Below are 20333 nucleotides of genomic sequence, written 5' to 3'. Positions count from 1 at the left end.
ATTGGCAACTCTCAGAAATGTACCCAGGACACAGGCACAGGCAAATAAATTCCAGTCCGCTTAGGAAAATACAATAGTGGTTAACACAACCAATCTCCCTGCCACATCCACGTCGAGGCACACAGACACACTTCAACGTACACACCTGAATCCCCAGCTACGAACACACCTGCATTCCTGTCTGCTGCTCCCTCCATGAACCCGTATGTTATGGGCTGCTACTGAACCAAAAGCCAGCTGTGAGCCGTGCCCCAATCCTTCTTCTGGGGCTTGTCATCTTTTGAGATGTGCCAGCCACAGGGATAATAATCAATTTGATGATTCAAATGAGTGTGGGGAGGGAGGTAGGCGTAGAATTATTTAAAAGGGGAAGAAAAGCCCTCAGGAGAGACCACCACCTTGTTCTCCTGGATTCTACAGAAGACAATGAGCAGGGGGTGGGTGGGTAGGAGTCAATTTTATCATCAAAATAACGTCTAAATGGAGTGTAACTCCAGGCAGTGTTCAGGCACTTCAAGAATAAAAGCAGGAGGGTTGTGAGAAACCCCAGGAGGGGCCAGCCGCTGGGAGGGGCTGGGGACTGGGCAGCGAGGCTGCAGATGATTCTTGACTTGGATAAATGAAAGCGCACAGGCTGGGACGCAGCTGAGATTTTTCATAAGTGCTGAAGTGGAGGAACGCGGGATTCTCCACACAGGGGCTCCGGCAGGTACCTCGGCGAGAGATGGATGAAGATGTCTGCTCTGTCAGCAGAGCCCAGCAGCCCCGGGGCTTTTGTTTTTTTGTTTTAACCGCATAAGGACTTGGTGACTTGAGAGAAGGAAAGGGTGCAGAGACACTTTCCTTGAGCTTCTACGCAACCACCCTATCTCGCCAAGACCTCAGTGCTGGTTTCTCTGCATCCTGTCTGGCTCCAGAAGTCCCTTCTCCAAGCACACAGCAGCCAGGGAGCGCTTTGTAAATGCATGTCCGAGGTGCCCTTGTCACCATTCAGGAAGAGGCCCCAGTCCTTCTGCTGGCCTACAAGGAAGGCCCCACACCACAGGCTCCTGCGTGTCCCTCGGCACCCCTCCTCGGCCCAGGCCACGCTCCCCTCGGTCCTTGCATCTGCCACCTAGCACACCTCACCTTCCAGACCACACCAGAACCTTCTGCTAGTCACTTTGCTTCGGGTAGTTGACCAGTTTGCAATTACATATATGTATATTGGTATGAGCAATCACACACACACAACACACACACACACACACACACACACACACACACACACACTAGATTGTAAGCTCTGTGAAGGCAAGGACCATGTCTGTTTTGGCTTACTGGGAATCTCCTGGCACTTAGAAGTCGCTTGATAAAGTTTTTGTTCATGAATTTGTAAACTGTAGCCGTCTGGGGTGGGGTGCCAGAGCCTGCTGGCCCAGAAGGGGGTGAAGCCCTGGCAGGTTGCATGGGATCAGCTGACTCTGCTTTGTGAGGTGCACTGTGTTTAACTGGAGACAGAACACTCAGTGGAGCATGAAAAGAAAACTTCACAGCCTAGAGACGTGGATGCAAAGCCACTGGCGGCAAACGAGGGACATGAGGAGGCCTTCGTTGGTTAGGAAGCTAGCCTGGCACCTGCACACAGCACTGTCTGTCTTGCCTCGCTCCTGGGCACTAGCTGATTATCCTCCCCGGAAGGAGGTCCTTGAGACCCTGTCCTCAGACTGCCCCCTCTGAGTGCCTGTCCAGCCGCCTCAGCCTCGGGGCAGAGTTTTGTCTCCTTGGCCTCCCTGGCAAGCGTGAGCCTGCAGACCCTGCTACCGGAGAGATGAGGGAGGACCCGCCAGCAGGGACACCCTGGGAATCCCATCCAGCCTGGCAGGCCCAGGCCACAGTGTTCATGGGGCCAGCCCTTTTTGCGGGGGAGGGGAGTGCAGAGGACTCCTGGATCCGTGTGACCTTGCTAAAGTCATGTCTTCTCCAGAAAACCAAGATGGCACAGGGGGTGGAATGGGACAGGCAGGGCTCTTGGATTCCTTCAAACCTGAAATTCACTCAACCAATCAATCATCACTTCATATCTCCACTGCTCATCGAGAGCAGGGGCTATGTGTAATCCACCTCTCACCAAAAGCTCTAGGCCACCCCTTCACTGTCCTATGTCCCAATACTGGCACCCCCAACCGGGCAAGCCAGCCAAAAGGAAATGGGACAAAAGGTACTAGACACAATAATTGCAGAGGATGTAAGGCAGTGGTTCTCAACCTGTGGGTTGCGACCCCATTGGGGGTTGAACGACCCTTTCACAGGAGTCGCCTAAGACCATCGGAAAACACATATATAATTACCTATTGTTTTTGTGATTAATCACTATGCTTTAATTATGTTCAATTTGTAACAATGAAATTATATCCTGCATATCAGATATTTACAATACGATTCATAACAGTAGCAACATTACAGTTATGAAGTAGCAACAAAAATAATTTTATGGTTAGGGGTCACCACAACATGAGGAACTGTATTAAAGGGTCGCGGCATTAGGAAGGTTGAGAACCCCTGGTGTAAGGGGACCGCAGCTCATTTTGTTTTCGTGACAAACCCCCTTAAATAGATATGTGTTACGTTCACAGAACCTTCCAGGTAAGAAGGCTCAGGGATCATTTAGAACCATCATCAGAATTTATCATTAAGGAAGTTTGTGAATTTCGCTGTGTGGTGAAACGACCTACCCAAGGTCACTCGGAGAGTAACCAGCAAAGCATGCCATCTGTGGACTTTTACTTATCCAGCTCCGGAATCTTTGTACACAAGTCTCCTCACTTTCTCCCCTCTCTCCTCCCCCAAGTTCAAGCTCTTTCCTAGGGAATCGGAAGCCAAACTAGAGCAGTGCCACTGGCAACACACACCCAGGCTTCTGTGCCCACACCCTTCCCCAGGTGGTTTCCTGGGGGGTGGTTCCTGGAGGCAGATGCTAGGAAAACATCCCCAGACGCAGTCCTGCCCACTCTGTTCCCCAAACCTGTGTTTCTCTGGGTACGACAACTTCCAACTGAATGGTGGGTTGTGGGACACAGGTCCACGCTACCCACCCCACTTTCCCACCCCGGTCTGGCTAAGTCCTTAGAATGGGCCATCCTCTTGCCTGCACCTGGATCTCAAGGGTCACCCGAGTGGCCTTGCTGGGATCCAAGCAGCGGACCTCGGCAAGCACCCCTTGCCACAGGAGGTGAAAATCCCACCACTCTCAGGGTCTGGTCTTGGTGTGCATCTCCCCCCTCTTGAGGCAGCCTCCCTGGCACCAGTCATTTCTGCACACATAAGGCAGCAGCAAGCAGGTCATCTTGGGTTCTTGAATCCCCTCCTTATGTGATGCCTAATAATAAGAGGCAGTTTTTTTCTCACATTTCAATCCAGACAACTTAGTAGGAGCTGATGGACTCAACATGGGCCCCAGGAGTCCAGAGGACTTGACGGCTTCCCCCTTAAAAGGTAGGACCCACCGGGAAGTTTTGAAGACTCTACCGCATGTCCCCAAGTCCAGGGAAGGTGGACACTCACTGACTTGTTACGCCAGCCCCGACCCTCAACCTCACCCTACTCCCTGAACCCAAGTGTCCAGTTGAGAATGATGCCTTGGAAACACCCAAGGTGCTCAGCCACTTCTTACCACCAGGAAGGAGAGGAGCCTCCGTGGAACCCACCGTCGGAATCACACTCCAAGCTCGTTTCTCTCCCGCCCCAGGGTCAGCGCTGGGGGAGGCGGGTCCATTGACAGTCCATGAGGGTAAGGAGGGCCTGGCCTCGACAGCAAGCCTAACCCGCGCATCCCCGGGCACAGTGCCGATCAGGCTGGGGCGCCATGGGCTCCAGCCTACGGAGAACGTCGCTGGCCCCACACATCTGCGGTCCCCCTCACTCTTGTCTCGCCTACTTGAATCGGGGGTGCGGAGTTATATCCCTGAGTGGTGGTCAGCACACTGGCAGCCCATTGGCTGGCACGCATCCCAAGGATCATAATTAACTGATAACACTAATACAATGTGAGTTTGTGCTCCCATAATAGTCTCCTGCTGACAGATAAATGCTGCGGAAGCAGGATGGCTTTTCCTGGTGCTGTAATGGGCCATTATTGGGGCAAAAAGGCTCATGTCCTATCAGCACTGCCACCATGACACCAAAGACAAAATGTGAAGGGGGCACCGTCTTGAGTGGAGAAATGCTTGAGTTCCGCCTCACCATCACCGGCATCCCTTTCGTTGCCTGAAAGCCCTACCAGGAGTCTTGGAACGAGTTCCAGACATTTCAAAGATCCGTTATGACTTTTTCCTGAGTCTCAAAAATCCTATTCTCATCAACATGGCTGAATAGTATATATCAAAGCACTCTGTTTGCCAAAAAGACCCCTTCCTTCAGGCAGTGTGCAAGGGGGCCACTGCCAACCAGGCAGGTGGGGGCCACCCCTCACATCTTTATTCTTCACAAACAATTGGTAGCCTGAAGCTTCAGGAAAATTCCTGACTTAGAAGAGTTTGCCTTTCCTAGGACAAGACAAGGCAGGAAGGAAAACCGCAGAACCCAAGAGAGCTTAGAAAAAATGGGGGGAAGGCAGTCAATGATACAAGATTTAATATGGATAAACACTGGTAATACACTTGTCAGCAATGACCCTAGAAGGAGCGGACGGGGGCAGAGCCGGTGGGAGAGCAGCGATGCAGAGAGACATCTGGGGTCAGAACAGATAGCACATTAAGCATGGGCCTCCAGCTCAATGGCATGATAAACACTGCTTTGGGGTAATTCTACAAAACCCAGCCGAGCAAGGAGTGGCAATAATTCCTCTTTACTCTCCCTTACAAAAGGCACAGAGGGAATTTTATGCTTAGCCCGAGGAGCTTGCTTCGAACGCAGACTGGAAGGGTGAGGAGGAGAGGTCTTGAAGAGGTGGAGACGGTGCCTGAGCCCCGCCAGGAGAGGGACAACATGGAGCAAGGTGGGATGGGTTGTCCCTGCACACGGATGGGTAAATACTTGGGTCTCAGCACTGCGTCACACACATAGTAGGTGTCGTCTCAAGTTCCTGTGACTGCCTCCCTTTTCTGTCTCTTGTTCAGCACCCTATTCAGACCACATCTCACCTCCACTTCCTGTGCATGGGTCTGGCTTACCGAGGGGCCAGATGATATACCACAGACGTGAAGGAGGGTAGCTCCCCAAATTCTTCCTTTTCTGCCCACTGTGTACAGTTTTACGGTGATTTTTTTTTTTTTTTTAAGAAACCTTCCAGAAAAGACACGCATGCCAAAGCCACCTGCAAGTGTCTTTGGGGCTGATGGGAAGTGGTGGCCAGCACCACAGCATTCATGTCAGACTGCTTGGCATCTGTCCTCACCTCAACCCCCATTTTTCTCACCCTCGACTCCCTGGCCTTACACCTCCCAAATGAAGTGTCAGCATTTTCCACGCCTGCCTCAGCTCTCCGTACTAGGGGACCAGGGCGAATGTACAGGGCGAGTGAGCAAACAACGAAGGTCCGCTGACTTGCTCTCACTTGAAACTATTTTATTAGTTACTACCCCTTCCCTTGGTTAGGGAAGGCGTGCATAATGAGGACAGTGATTGATGGATTACTATGGTGGTCGCTGCATGAGTTAGTCTCATTGTTTTACAAAGGCCCACGTGGACCCCACCCTACCCCCCTCCCACTCACCCATCCACTCGGATACTCTGATTCTGTCATCAAGAAGTTCAGCCCTGCCCTAACCAGTTTGGCTCAGTGGATAGAGCATCAGCCTGCGGACTGAAAGGTCCCAGGTTCAATTCCAGCCAAGGGCATGTACCTTGGTTGCAGGCACATTCCCAGTTGGGGGTGTGCAGGAGGCAGCTGATCGATGTTTCTCTCTCAACAATGTTTCTAACTCTCTATCACTCTCCCTTCCTCTCTGTAAAAAATCAATAAAATATATATTTTAAAAAATCAATCAATAAATAAAAATTTAAAAAATATTAAAAAAAAAAAAGAAGTTCAGCCCAGTGGTGACATCTGAAGCCAGCTGATGGGACCATCTGGCCCAGTATCCCTTCTTCTCTCTTTTTTTTCCTTCACCCAACATACCCAGAAGGCCAAGTGCATATAACGGACTCTTGAACAATAAGGGTTTAAACTACTATAGATCCATTTATACCTGAATTTTTCCCTCAATGAATACTGTGAATGTATTTTTTCTTCCTTATGATTTTTCTTAATAACATTTTCTTTTCTCCAGCTTACTTTATTGGAACAATATAGCATGTAATACATATAACATACAAAATACACGCTAATCCACTATGTTATCGGTAAGGCTTCCTGTCAACAGTAGGCTATTATTAGTAAAGTTTTGGGGAGCCAGACGTTATATGTGGATTTCTGACTGCGAAGGGTTGTTCATGGGTCACCTGTACTGTACCCTCCCTTTTCCCTGTTTTTTCCCCCCCGCACCCACACCCACCCAACAGTAACTCTAGGCTGCTTTTGGGCTTAAGGCCCAGGAGAGTCCAGTGGCCTCAGGAGTAGAAGTCTAAGGCTTCACACACCAGACATCTAAGCAGCAAGTAGTTTCAGCTTTCTGGTCTACCATCCTTGGCACATTGGCTGTCTCCTCCAGCTTGTCCCCGTGGTTGAAGGATGGCTCTCATGGCCTAGGCACCACTGCCTCCCCCAGCTGTGCCCAAATCCAGGAAGGGGGTGTATGCAGATGTGTATTTATGTTGGAGGAAATGTTGATCCTTAGGACTCTGGTTTGTTTATCATTTGTTTGTTTTGATTTGATTTTAGTTGAGAGGAAATTCTTCCCCAGAATTTCCCCCTCCCCATCCAAGCAGGCTTATCCTCACATCTTCTTGGCCAGAATCCAGTCACATACTCAATCCAAACCAATCCCTGTCGAGGAGAAATGGATCGCCATGATTGGTTTAAAATATGTTTACTCCCCACAGCTGAGGGTGAGGCTCCTTGTTCTTGAGCACAACGATGTTCAATGGCAAATAAATTCGCTTCTGTTAGAGCGGAGGTGGGAACGGCTGTGGGTCAGCACCCCACAGTGTCTGCCACACCTGGTGGTGGGCCATTGGCAGGGCAGTGACTACAGGACACCATGGATGCCAACAACAAGAGGGCCATTGTCTGCACAGACAAAAACCAACAACAAAACTTAAAGTCCGGCTGCTTTTTGTTGTCACCTTGCTCCAGCAAGTCCAAACAATGTCGGTGATAAACTATCCTCTCCATGAAAATCTCTCATTGCTCTAAGTTCTACCCAATTGTTGCAGTTGCTGTTGAGTTCTAACAATATATATAAGCTTCAAATTAGCATGTTTGTATTACCTAAATTTGAATACAAATCGAATTCCACATGGAAGTAACAAAGTCAGACACACACACACACTTAACTACATTAAGCCACACTTAGTGACACAGTATTTCATGAGTAAATTCCTAAGGGCCCAGGACCATTCAGGCTCATTTAAGACGCAATGTGTGTCTCTGTCCCTGGTACTATATATCCCTGCGTTGAAATGGTGGGTTCTAAACCAGAGAGAGCTGCCAGGCTGGTATTGCCCAATGGTTGACTGTCAACCCATGAATCAGGAGGTCATGGTTCTATTCCTGGTCAGGGCACATGCCCAGATTGTGGGCTCGATCCCCAGCAGGGGGCATGCAGGAGGCAGCCAAGGGATGATGATGTTTCGCTCTCATTGAGATTTCTATCTTTCCCTCTTCCTTTCTCTCTCTCTAAAAAAAAAAAAATCAATAAAAACTTATTTTTTAAAAATAAGAAAAAGTAACAGTGAGAGCACAGTGACTCTAGAGACAGAGAAAGAACCTGACGTGCTCCAGTCATGCTCTTGTATGTGGCCCTTGGAGTGTCTATTTGCATTTAAATTTTAAAACTATGGCACAGGGTAGAACTGTGAGATGTGATATTATAAGTTCAAATATTAGTTCCTACATAACAAATCCTATTGAACTTGAATATATTTTAGCATAGACATTTACTCTTCATTTCGAATTGTTTATGGTTTTTAAGCTAATCACCAAATCAGGAAAATAATTTTAATTATTTTCATCATTAATTATGATCATTATTAATTATGGCACGATTATTACTAAGTATAACTTTGTTGTACAGAGGAGGGCAGATCCAGGTGTCAAATACTCAAGGTTTTCCCGTCTTCTCTCCTCTTTCCCAGTTGTTCTTTTTATCTTCGCACCCCGAGCTGGGCTGGTGGTCCCCAAAACCAGAAAGGCGAGTGTCCATATTCCCCTAAGATATATTTTTAAAGATATCTTTTTATTGATTTCAGAGACAGGAAGGGAGAGGGAGAGGGAGAGAGAGAAACATTAATGATGAGAGAGAATCATCAATTGGCTGCCTCCTGAAGGCCCCCTACTGGGGATGGAGCCCACACCCCTGACTGGGAATTGAACCATGACCTCCTGGTTCATGGGTCAATGTTCAACCTCTGACCCACACCAGCGGGCATCTCCTAAGATATTTTTTTGCTCAGTCTCACAGGGGCCATCTCAGCCTCACAGGGGCCGTCCCTGCCTCACCGGGGCCGTCCCAGCCTCACCGGGGCCAATTCAACCTAACTGGGGCCGTCTCAACCTCACCGGGGCCGTTTCAGTCCCCTATGATATTTTTAAGGGAACTCATCTCCAGACAGATCAGTAGTAACCAGTCTAAGCCTAAAAGTGTCCCAAAATCCCCTCAGCACCTTTATCATGTCTCCCTTTAATTGAATAATTCTACTCTTTTCCAAATGCCATCAATAAAGACAGAAACTCTATTTCTTATTCATAACATGGTTAATTCTCTGTTTTCATTTTCTCTTCTTTTTGCACTGTTCATTGGAGAACACTACCTCTAGTGTGACTCTTCAGACTCAATGACAAGGGTGGAGAGGGGTGGGGAGGACGTACCACTTCCTGGGCACCCATTCTGTGCTGGGCACCCACACTGCTCTGCCAGCGAGCCCTGGCACAGGGTAGTCAAGCCCAGCCTCCATCTGAGGTGGCTATGATCACCCTCATTTTATCTATTAAGGAGAAAATCGAAGCAGTGAGGGTAAGTGGCCCAAGGCCAGAAGACAACCTGAAACTTAACCCCACTTCTAGCTTGCCCCAAATCCCTGTCCATTCCACTAGGTCACGTTACAGGAGTCCACACCACACTACATCCTGTGACTAAGGACGAGGCTCTTGTGGGCTAGTGTGGGAACCTTACTTAGCATCACAGGGAGCTGGGAAATAAGAACTCAGGTACAAGCAACCAATTTATAAGAGAACTTTAGGAACACAGCCCCTGGGAAGTCAGCAAGAACCAGACCTATCCCCGCTGTACATGCATTTAGCAAGACATGTTCATTCCTAATACAGAAGTCCTTTAAAATCAGAATGAGGTGTGCTTGCAGCACGAAAGGGAGAAAACGAGAAAAGGAGTGTGATGTTGGGGAAGAAACTGACTGACTTCATGGAATGATGCCAAGGGGTAAATTTTAACTTTCTGTGACTTGGAGAAGGTGAAGGGCAACCGGAAGAAGAAGGAGGCAGTGATGAAAAGGAAGATGATCTACTGCCAAGCAAAATGTCCCCATTAGGGCCAATTTGCTTGTTTGGAGCAGGTTCCAATGGGCTGCAATTCTGAGACCAGCTGGGTGTGTGTGAAAGGTTTCTGTAAACACACCCAGGAAATTAGGAGGCCCCTCTGCAGATAGAGTGAATTCCTTAATAAAATAAGGAGGGCCCATTACCTCATAGCCTTTCTCCTTCTAGTTTGAAAGGCCACCACAAGACCAAATACATGTGTGTGTTTTCCCCCTATTTCTTCCAACATCAACCAATGCACGTTTCCCTTTGTTCCTCGGATCCTAGCTTACCTACCCATTCAACTAAGGAGATGCACTTCCCGCTTCAATATCAGAGGAAGGGTCTCTACAGAGACTTAGTTCCTTAACACTCTTCAATGACAGCCAACCAGATGGTCCACAGGAGACAGACTCTCTCACAATGATTTTTACCTATGGGATTGCAAAAGCATCATTTTAAAGCAATGATTTCCAATTTTTTTAAAGAGTCTTCAGATAGAACTGTACCTAGAACCCTGGTATATAAAGCAGCAAAAAAGTAGCTTTCCTGGTTTAGATAAGTGGGTCCCACTCTCAGTCCTTCCCTCCCACCCCCAGGGAGGCCCCAAGCCACCTCTATAGAACCCTAGGTCCCCCAGGAGCACACTTTGAAAATCACAATGGTATCTCTAAAAATCAATGTTCTCTAAATAGCACCGAATCAATCAACCAATAGAAATAAAATAAGCAGCATCGCTACTATCAATCAGACCCAGGCCTAGAACAGCATCCCCTTTGGAAGCCTGGGGGCCATGCTAGAGGAGGCCATGGTTAAAAGGTAGCAGCCTGCCCCAAACATCATGCTTTTTGTATCACTGTCCTTTGCTTTCAGAATGAGGCCAACCCCATTTCTTAGTAGGCGGCTGGCCTTGCAGCATACTTATGAGCGAGGACCAAATTCATTATCAGGGATAGTGTAGCTTGGTGGTGCTCAACCAGCATCATGCTGTACAGGTAGATTTCAAATCAGGTATGAAGTCAGTTACTAGGAATGTTAATATTGGTAAAGTACCAACATTTGCAAGCACAATACTCTTCCTCATTTAGTACTTAATCATGTCACTTTCATTTACTTGCATGGGATTGCTTTCTTGAGTGGAGCATAAGGGGTGAAGACACATCTACCGCTTTGTGAATTACAAGCAACACCCTGGGTGCTGATGGGAGTGTGTCTCCAGGTAAATGTTTCCTGTTGTATGTATCCGGGGGGAAGCAATTGACAGGTGTGGGCTTGGGAGTCTGGCAGCCTTCAGTTCAAATCCTCACTCTGCCCTTCCTTAGCTATGACACGGGGATAGTATGTAACCTCCCTATCCATGTTTTCTCAACTTTTAAAATGTTTTGTTGCAGGACAGAGTGTATAAAGCACTTGGCATAGTGCCTGGCACATGGTAGGTGGTCAACAGATACCAGTTCTGCTCCATCCTTCCCTAAATGGAGGTCCTGACCTCCACTCTAGCCTGCCTCTCACAGTGATCTTCTCCTCTATAGCATATCCATCATCTGTATTACACTCAGCTCCCCAGAGGAGAGAGCAACTGAGGCCTGTAGTCAGTGGCTGACTTTATTCACTGTGACAACCCTATTCACGGGCTCCCCTCTCTGCCCCATCTCATTTCCAGATCCCTGAGGACCTGGAGCAGCATCTTCTCAGCCGTAATTGGAGCCTGGTTCCTCAGAGCCCCCACCCTCTGCCCACCTCACCATGAGCTCCTCAAACTCACAGCCCAAGTGTTGAATGCCTGGCCCACATAGTGAGCTGTAGACTCTCATTCAGTATCAGGGTCAAGACTACCATCAGGACCACCCATTAGAGATGCCATCAAGTCCTCACTTGAGTCAAACATGAAATCTTATGCCAACCTAACACCTCATGGGGATCTGCGTCCTTCAGCGGGGATTCAGAGAGCTGCATTCTTGCAGCCTCTGGGACTTATTCCTCCTTAGAAGTCCTTTCTTCTACACACCTGGTAATAACACCAGATGTTGCCCAGACAACCCTCAGAAGTGTATATATTAACTAGAGGCCTGGTGCATGAAATTCATGCACTTGGGGGGAGGGTGTCCCTCAGCCTGGCCTGCACCCTCTTGCAATCCGGGAGCCCTGGGGATGTCCGACTGATGGCTTAGTGGGCTGAAGCTGTCAGTCAGATGTCCTTAGCATTGCCACGGAGGCAGGAGAGGCTCCCACCACTGCCGCTGTGCTCGCCAGCCCTGAGCCCAGCTTCTGGCTGAGCGGCACTCCCCCTGTGGAAGCACACTGACCACTAGGGGGGCAGCTCCTGCGTTGGGTGTCTGCCCCCTGGTTGTCAGCGTGCATCATAGTGACTGGTCATTCCACCATTCGGTCATTTGCATATTAGCCTTTTATTATGTAGGATTACTCCCATCTCTTAATCTTGAGGGAAAAGTCATCAGTATGTAAAAATCCAAATGCTGGCCATTTCTCCTCCAAGGACCTTTTGGAGGTAATGAAGGGACTGGGCTGTTTAACTTCCCACAGCTGAACCTGCCTCACCCCCCTGCTGGGGCAGAGAGGGAGCTGCCTACCTTGAGGTCCCCCTCACGCCCCAGCCGCCCATCTCAAGGGACCGCTCAAAGCAGCCACCTTGAATGGGCCCAGGCAGAAAGGCATGTGAGCCCCTGGCCCCACCTATGTGGCCACTGGGCAGCCAAGTCACCTGGGATGGGCTGGGGCCATCTCCAATGCAGGATGGTCTGAGTGTAATGAAGACAGGGGAAGGCTTCTCCACTGGTTCTTCATGAGCCCATGACCAACAGTGTGAGAGAGCTCCCTCGCCAACATCTGCAGGAGGAAGCAGGTGGCAGCACCTCCAAGGGGGAAGCCCTATGTGTGTAAGGTGAGTTGCCATCTCAAAGCCCTTCTTCAATGTTATCTCATGAATCTTCTTAGTTCACAATCAGAGGCAGAGCAATACCTTCCCCCTGGCAGGGGGGAAACAGTCAACCCACCCTCTGTGTGACACTCGCAGGCCCTTCTTGGTGGGGGGTTTGTGCGAAGAAAAGATACTGAAGATTAACAGCATGTTCTTGGAGTACAGGGTGGAGCAACCCAAAAAGTAGGCAGGTGCTTCCAGATCGGAGACCAGGATCAGAGCAATACACAGTGCATCTTTATCACTTGTTCAGTCTTTTAAAACTCAACGCAGCTACCACAAAGAGCCCGTAATAAGGTAATCTGCAAAGCTGTCAATTTCAACTTGGTGGGGCACCCCACCTAATATAATGACGTATGCTAAAGAGAAAGGGAGACAGGCAGCCCGCTCCCCACATTTCCCCTCTGCCCACAGGAAAGGCAGGAGGAGTTCATCTGATTGCTTAGTGCCTAGGACATTTTCTGGGCCACATTCTACTAGTGGCAGGACCTTCCCAGGACTCTCTCTTGCCCACTTCACCTTCAGGGCTTCCAGCTTCTTCTTCCAGACAAAGCCAGTTTGTTCCCGCTCTCCCTCTCTCTTCTCCCAGTTCCTCTCAGGGTCTGCTCCAGAGAGCCCTGGGCCTTGGGTCATGGGGAGGGAGGAGGGAGCAAGAGTGAAACGCAAGCACCTGCAGGAGGAAACCCAGTGGTGCCCACAGGAGCCCTGCCAAGGTCCATGAATGTGTGGGTGGGCTGCACAGGACAGGACTGCCTCCCTCACACACCAGGCTGGACACAGAGCAGAGCAAACAGACAGCGCAACAGGGATGCAGGCTGCGGGCACACGCTTCCACCCTGCCACTCACTGCTCGTAAGGGAAGAAGAGCGGCCGCTGGGATGAGCAGTCCCAGCCAGAGGCCTCAGAGCACTGAGGCAGCACCCTCAGGGACTAAAACTAGGCCCCTGGCCACCTGACTTTAGATACTTATTTTCCTTTTTCTATTATATCCTGCAGAAAAATCAGGATTAAAAAGCAGTGGTGCCTGTGACGCTGCTCTGTGGAACCCACTTTGAAAACCACTGGGGGCCTTGGGGACTTTAGTGAACTGCATTTCCTTCACTCCCAGAGGTCCCTGAAAACAAGGCCCGTGTTGCCTTGCTTTCTGGATCTCTCCCCACACTCTGTTTTCTCCCTCTTCCTTCTCAGGCCTGCCTTCCCCAAGCATCTCTCCCTGCCAGCTCTTCCCTGGTTTGTCCATGGCATCTCTCCTCCACCGGCCACTTCTGCAGGTGGTTCCCAGGGCAGGTGATGCGTGCCCATCGCCTCTGCCTGGGCAGGGCCTCAGGCTCTGGACCTGGGCTTCCATCCTGCTCCTCCCTGTGTAAGACACAGGGCTTTGGGCGGTGTGACTTAACTCTCTGGGCCATGGGGATAATGGTCGTAGTGACCTCAGAGGATGGCTCTGAACTGCGACAAGGGTATAATAAAGCTTTGGCACAGTGCCTGGCCCAGAATTATTGCTCAATAGGTGTTTCCTGGTTTTTCACCCCTAAAATGTCACTCACTTGTGTTTAAAGAAACAATGCCAAGAGTTTTTTAAAATATATTTTATTGATTTTTTACAGAGAGGAAGAGAGAGAGATAGAGAGTTAGAAACATCGATCAGCTGCCTCCTGCACATCGTCTACTAGGGATGTGCCCGCAACCAAGGTACATGCCCTTGACCGGAATCAAACCTGGGACCTTTCAGTCCGCAGGCCGACCCTCTATCCACTGAGCCAAACCGGTTTCGGCAAGAGTTTTAATTTGTATATTGCACATCCTTGAATGATTTTGTCTCTGTATCCCTCTCACACCAGACCTGTTTTGGTTTTACAAATGGAAAAATATGCCTCAATATTCATCAGCAATGGTCCTCCCTTACATCATGCTTGGAATTCCAGAGGGTTATTTTAGGGCAATGGTTCTCAAAGTGGGTTCCACAGACCAGCAGCACAGGCATCACCCTGGAACTTGTTAGAAATGCTGAGTTTAGCCCTGGCCAGTGTGGCTCAGTTGGTTGGGCATTGTCCATGCACTGAAAGATTGCCTGTTTAATTCCTGGTCAGGACACATACCCAGGTTTCGGCTTGATCCCCGGTGGGGGCGAGGGGTTTGTGCAGGAGGCAGCCAATCAATGTTCTGCTCTCACATAGATGTTTCTCTCCCTTCCCCTCTCTCTCAAAATCAATAAACTACTCGTTAAAAAGAAGAAGAAATGCTGAGTCTCGGGCCCCCGCCAGCCCTGGGTGAGGGTCAGCAATCTGTGACCAGTCAAGGTGCCCAGAAGATTTGGATGCACCTCAGGCTTGGAAACAAAATGTAAAGGTTTCACGCACAGTAAGTGGTATTATTTCTTAAGTCTACCTTCTTGCAGCCCAGGTCTTCAGCTTCAAACAATCCCAGAGCAAAGAACTTTTTGAAATAGTCATTACTAATCTTTCATAAGAGGACATTTTAGGAAAAATAAACCCTCACTAATGGTGCGTTCTGCACTTCACCGAGCATCTGATTAAACATGGGGAACCACCTGTTCACTTTCAATATCTTCCTTTTCTTTTTCAAGTTTTCATGGAAGTAAGAGACATATAGGAACAGCTAAGTGGACAGTTCCCTGGATATTCACAGAATAAACGCAGTTATGTACCTGGCACCCAGACTAAGACATGGAACTTGGTCCCCCTTTCAATCACTATTCTTGCCCCCATTCATTTCTTATTTTTTTTAAATTGTGGGAATATTTTAAACGAGGAAAATTATTTTAAAAAGGAAAGTTGCCACCCTAATCACTTATACCAAAATTATTTCAACTTTGCTCCTTCCCTTCTGCACTCCTATTGTATGTAGTTTTGTACGTTCTGTAGTTATAATGTGTGCATGTTCCTTGCTACTGCATACTCCTCCGAAGCATCAGTTAAAATGACCCCGCTTCATACCATCACATCAACGTGTCCGTCAACTTCACCAGGCCCCATACTGAGGCTGCTTCTAACTTTCCCTTCTGCAATGAACTTCTTTGGACCTCATGCTTCCTTCTTTTCCAGAATGATTCCCGTAGAATCAGCTCTCAGAAGTGAAATTACTGTCAAAGGCCCTGGCATTTTAGTGGGGCTCTTTATTATTTGCACTGTTTTTTGAAACTCAAACCCCATCTCATCTGGGTAATACTTTATGCACTTCTGAGCTCCTCCCAGCACCTTAGAATTCTGAATATAGACTCTTCTCTCCCCGCTCCTTCAAACTCAGGAAAACACTTTTGGTAACATTGGGTGGAAGTGGAGAATGCTGATGACTGACCCTCGCCCCTGACCCCATTAGGAAGGCAGCAGCTTGACCCCAACAACAGGCAGGAGCCTGGACGGCCCTCCCCCCAGGTGGGGGTGGTTCCAGGAGAGCATGAACCTTTCCTAGGGTCCCCACAGGAAGCTCCCTGTGGCCATCAAAGGCCCAGCAAGGGATGGTGGATGCCCTGCAGTGAGAGAGCATAAGGTTGGACAAGAAAGTAAGATTGGGTTAAACCCACAGAAAGAGTCCAGCCTCCCTGAGCAATCATGGGCCCGGGAGCTGATGGAGCCCGACAGGAGTGATTGCTGACTCATGTGCTGCTCATTCCTGTTCCCAGGGACTCCTCTTCTCCTTGAAAGTTGGGTGGCGCCAAGAGGGGTGGATGAGTCTGGAGGGAGCTCAGAGCTGGGACGCCTGAGTAGAGTGCTCCCTCCCCTGGGCCATGTGAGGTGGGCAGGCCCACTCAGCATGGGCCAGAAAGGCAGGCTGGGACTAGAGCAAATCAGGCTGCGGGGTTCGAATGAAAATGTTTGCTCTGTCATCCTGGAGACAGCGTGACAGTGGACAGCACAGGTTCCAGAGCTAAATTCTCTGTGTCCTTAGGTGTAAAATGTGGGAAACATAGTACCTAGCGCATAGGGTTACTGTGAGGATTAAATGAGTTAATATGAGGAAACACCCAGGCACACCCAATAAACCTACCTCTGCACACACTCGGGGAGCATGATTTGGCTGGAAGACAGCCAGGGGAGAAAGGGCAAGAAGTGTCTGCTCCTGACCTTCACACCATCACCCATGAACACAAGTGCCCATCAAGAAATCCTCGCCTTGGCCCTAGCTGGTTTGGCTCAGTGGATAGAGCGTCAGCCTATGGACTGAAGGGTCTCAGATTCAATTCCAGTCAAGGGAACATGCCCGGGTTGTGGGCTAGATCCTCAGTAGGGATCCTCAGTGCAGGAGGCAGCCAATCAATGGTTCTTTCTCATTACTGATGTTTCTATCTCTCCCCTCTCCCTTCCTCTCTGAAATCAATAAAAATATATTTTTTAAAAAAAGAAAGAAAAGAAATCCTAGCCTTGGCCAGTGTGGCACAGTTGGTTGGGCATCATCGCATGCACTGAAAGGTTGCTGGTTTGATTCTGATCAGGGCACATGCCCGGGTTTTGGCCTCCATCCCTGGTAGGGGGTGTGCAGGAGGCAGTTGATTAATGTTTCACTCGCACATCAATGTTTCTCTCTCACTCTCTCTCTCTCTCTTTCTTCCTTCCTCTCTCTCTAAAACTCAATAAGAAATCTAGCCCTGGCCCCTTTTTTTCCATCCACTCATTCATCCATCCACTATGGTGAGGGTGGGGAGGGGCTCTGTAATGGGGGAAGTCAGTGGCAGCCATGCTGCTCCTTCGACCTGTACCTTCTACCTGCGCCTTCTCTTCGAGGAGCATCCACTATTGGGGGAGAAACAGGACTGGCCTGGAAATCCATGCTCCAACCCACGCTGACTGACACACGCTGACCGAGTGTTCAGTGTCGTGGCTCGGGGCTCGGTGGAGTGCAGTTGGGGTGGAGCAGAGGAGACATGCCGCTTGGGCCAGAAGAGGCGTGGCCAGGCTCGGACTGGGCTTGGAAAGTTGGAATGACTGACGGGGTGGGCACTGGGAGTGAGGCAAGCACTTCGGTCACTGAAGGGAGAGGGGGCGGGTGAGAGTGTGTCAGGGCCCTTGACAGGCGTACGCTCTGCCTTACAGACCCCCAGCTGTCCCTGCAGAGCAGCACCCCAGTCTCTGGTAACTGTCCTCAATTCCTCCAGCCCCTGCCCAGGGCTCCACTGTCTCTGTCCCTGTGGTCCCCGCTTCAGGCTGCAAAGAAGGCTGCCTGCAAAGGAGACACATCAGGGAGGAAGTTGTACTCAAAGGAGGGGAATGTTAAAAAAAAGTTGACCTCAAATTCTCTCCTGTACAGATAAAACCTAGGACCTTCCCACACAGACCCCCACCCCCAGGTAAGTCTCTGGCCTGAGAAGCTGAGCACAGAGCTAGGGACCGAGGTCAGAACATCGATTGGGTTCACTCTGCGGAGTTGGCGGAATCCCTTGTTGCCGTGACCTCGGCATTTCCATCTCTAACGTGGGGCAAATGTACTTCCCCTCCCCCTTCAGGCGGTAATGGTGGGACATGTCCTTGGGAAAAGGCGGCCACTGTCTGAGCCTAGCTCCATCCAGGGGGCACTGCTGTGTGCCCGGCACTGTGCTCGGCAGCAGGGAAAGCAGGACTCTACAGGCCAGCAGTGGAGGCAGACGAGTGACACAGGTGACAGGCGCATGGAGAGGTGGTGGGTCGTGGAAGGCGGGGAGAACTCACGGAGAGTTTGCCAAGCAGATGCCCTGGTGTGAGGAAGAGTATTCTAGATGGAGAGGTCAGGGTACCCATGCAAGGGCATGGGGCTGGGTCAACTACACAGAACTCAGTAGGGGGTTTAGGAAGACACAGTGGTCGTGACATCAGCTTGGAGCCAGACTCCAAACCCCCGCTCTGTGCCATCTGCCATAGTCACTCACTCCTCCGAGCTCAGTTTCCTCATAGGTGCTCCACTCCTGGATGAAATGAGTGGTACACACAGAGCCCTTAGAACTGTGCCTGGCCCGGGCTGAGTGTAATAAAAGTCAGAGATGCTGCTGCTGAATCCTAACGTTGAAATGCCAAAATAGACAGGGTGGGAACTCTAATCCCTGGCCTTAGGGGTTGGAAATGACTGTGAATCCAAGGTATCCAGGGTGAACCTTCAAACAGGCCAATGTGCAGAGTTAGCCCCTTTCAGCAGCCAGCCGGTTTCAACATCCTACTGAGGGGAAAGTAGTGGGGTGAGGGCACGCAAAACAGCGCGGCTCTGCTCCCCGCTTTTGTCCAGGACAAGAGAGCAGACCCTGACACCTCTCCTCCCTGCTCTCCAGGCCGGGTGGACTCCGGAGCGCTCCAGGAGAGCGGCGCGCGGGAAGCTGCGGGGAGCAGAACAGCTTCTCTCCAACCCCCCAAGGGTAGAACGGCACAGCCACGAGTGCCTGGGAATGGGGAGTGTCAGAGCAGCCGGAGTTCCCACTGGGTGAGCCTCCACTCGCCAGCTGTGAGCAGAGGGGCCTCCTGCGGCCGATCTCAGGCTGAGTGCCACCAGAGGGCGCCCTGGATCCCAGAGTGCGCACGCTGGCCGGGCGCGGGTGGACAGGGCGCGGGTGCCCGGCGGGCTGGGGAGCCCCGGACTGTGTGCTGGGGGCCACGGAAAGAAAGGAGAGAGAGCCTGCGTTCCCGGAAGTCAGCCGAGAACTGGAGGGCTAGCTTTTCCAATGATCTAGCCCAGAGCCATTAGGCAGAGCACTTGGAAAAGTGGTACTAATCATACTAAACTCACATTTTTCTCACTCTGTGCCCGACACTGTAACCCGATCCTCACACACTGCAACCCCAGGAGATAGATGCTATGATTGCCTCACTTTATAACCAGAGAAACTGTGCCTCGGTGTGCCACAGGCCTACAGCTGGCGAGGGCCACCGCTGGGATCCAGATCCCCAGAGATCGCCCGGAGCCTGTGCCCTTAAAATGATCTCTCTCTAGCGATCCCTTCTTCTCCTCCCACCTGAGGGTCCTTCACTTTCTCACTAGCAGCTCAGCCCCTCCCTGCAGCAGAGAAGGTGTGGACCACATTTCCTATGGGCAGCTTGGCATCTCTCCAGCTGCCAAAGGCAACAACCACACCAAGGCCTCCAACAGACTCTGCTGTAATTAACATTTACTGAACAGGTACTATGTGCCAGGAATTAACTCATTCATGCACTGACACAGGTTCTCATGCAACGCTCCCAATACTGTGTGAATTACGTGTGCTCGCTCTTATCTCCATTTTACATGCAAGGAACGCAAGTCAGAGAGGTCCGTGGTTCTAAGTCACAGTTAAAACCTGATACCCTCCGGAGGTCCCACCACCATCTCCGTCCATTCATTCATTCATTCATTTCTCAAACTTTCACTGAGCACCTACTCTGTGCCAGGCACTGGCTGGGTGCTGGGGACTCAGCAGTCCACAGGACAGATAAAAACCCTTGCTTGCTCAGAGTTTACATTCTTCATCAGCTACGGGGAGTCCCCCATGACATCACCCCAGTTCTTGTTTCTAGATGGCTTAGGAGATGAGGCCATGCGGACTGAACAGAAAGGAAAACAAGCTTTCTGCATGTGGTGCCATATGTGAGATAATATTCCTGACCCTGATGGTTGTTATGGGTAGAATTATGTTCCCCAACGTGATATTTAAAATCCTAACCCCCCAGTGCCTGTGAATGTGGCCTCGTTTGGGAATATGGTCTTTGCAGATGTAATCAAGTAAAGATGAGGTCGTACTCGAGTTGGATGGCCCCTAATGGGACATGACTCATGCCCTTAGACAAGACACACACACACACACACACACACACTCACACGCACACACATACA

The 20333-nt window shown here is 50.1% G+C and overlaps 1 protein-coding gene across 1 annotated transcript in view; it reads right to left on the bottom strand.

Moving 5' to 3' along the window:
- ESRRB (estrogen related receptor beta) overlaps positions 1 to 20333 on the bottom strand; it is a 166903-nt gene that overhangs the window by 106803 nt on the left and 39767 nt on the right. The window lies entirely within an intron of this gene.

The sequence above is a fragment of the Myotis davidii genome, unplaced genomic scaffold (assembly GCF_000327345.1).
Source record: "Myotis davidii unplaced genomic scaffold, ASM32734v1 scaffold309, whole genome shotgun sequence".
Classification (NCBI taxonomy): Eukaryota; Metazoa; Chordata; class Mammalia; order Chiroptera; family Vespertilionidae; genus Myotis; species Myotis davidii.
The sequence above is the reverse complement of the archived record's forward strand: the minus strand, read 5'-3'. Positions and strand labels throughout refer to the sequence as shown.